Raw genomic sequence first — 1,470 nt, forward strand, 5'->3', positions numbered from 1 at the left:
ACTCTTGGGAAAAGCTAGTCAATGCCTTCTTGGCAAAGTTCTTTCCACCTCAAAAATTGAGTAAGCTTAGAGTGGAAGTCCAAACCTTCAGATAGAAGGAAGGAGAATCCCTCTATGAAGCTTGGGAAATATACAAACAATTAATCAGAAAGTGTCCTTCTGACATGCTTTCTGAATGGAGCATCATATGTATTTTCTATGATGGTCTGTTTGAACTGTCCAAGATGTCTTTGGATAGCTCTGCTGGAGGATCTCTTCATCTGAAGAAGACGCCTACAGAAGCTCAAGAGTTGATTGAAATGGTTGCAAATAACCAATTCATGTACACTTCTGAAAGGAGTCCTGTGAACAATGGGACTAGTCAGAAGAAAGGAGTTCTTGAGATTGACACTCTGAATGCCATACTGACTCAGAATAAAATATTGACTCAACAAGTCAATATGATTTCTCAAAGTCTGTCTGGAATGCAAAATGCACCAAGCAGTACTAAGGAAGCTTCATCTGAAGAAGAAGCTTATGATCCTGAGAACTCTTCAATAGAAGAGGTAAATTACATGGGAGAACCCTATGGAAACACCTGTAATCCTTCATGGAGAAATCATCCAAATCTCTCATGGAAGGATCAACAGAGACCTCAACAAGGTTCAACAATAATAATGGTGGAAGAAACAGGTTTAGCAATAGCAAGCCTTTTCCATCATCTTCTCAGCAACAGACAGAGAATTCTAAGCAGAACCACTCTGACTTAGCAACCATGGTCTCTGATCTAATCAAAACTACTCAAAGTTTCATGACTGAAACAAGGTCCTCCATTAGAAATTTGGAGGGACAAGTGGGTCAGCTGAGCAAGAAAATTACTGAACTCCCTCCTAGTACTCTTCCAAGCAATACAGAAGAAAATTCAAAAGGAGAGTGCAAGGCCATCAACATGGCCGAATTTGGAGAGGAGGAAGAGGTAGTAAACGCCACTGAGGAAGACCTCAATGGACGTCCACTGGCCTCCAATGAGTTCCCCAATGAGGAACCATGGGAATCTGAGGCTCAAAAATGAGACCATAGAGATTCCATTGGACTTACTTCTGCCATTCATGAGCTCTGATGAGATGAACCCCCTTTGATCACCAATGAACTGGATGACTTGTCTAGGCAGAAATTACCTCAAAAGAGACAGGATCCTGGGAAGTTTTCAATACCTTGTAGCATAGGCACCATGACCTTCAAGAAGGCCTTGTGTGACTTAGGGTCAAGTGTAAACCTCATGCCTCTCTCTGTAATGGAGAAGTTAGGGATCTTTGAGGTGCAAGCTGCAAAAATCACACTAGAGATGGCAGACAATTCAAGAAAACAAGCCTATGGACTTGTAGAGGATGTTCTGGTAAAAGTTAAAGACCATTACATCCCTGCTGATTTCATAGTCCTAGAGACTGGGAAGTGCATGGATGAATCCATCATCCTTGGCAGACCCTTCAT

Source organism: Arachis duranensis, chromosome 1 (genome assembly GCF_000817695.3).
Source record: "Arachis duranensis cultivar V14167 chromosome 1, aradu.V14167.gnm2.J7QH, whole genome shotgun sequence".
Taxonomy (NCBI): Eukaryota; Viridiplantae; Streptophyta; class Magnoliopsida; order Fabales; family Fabaceae; genus Arachis; species Arachis duranensis.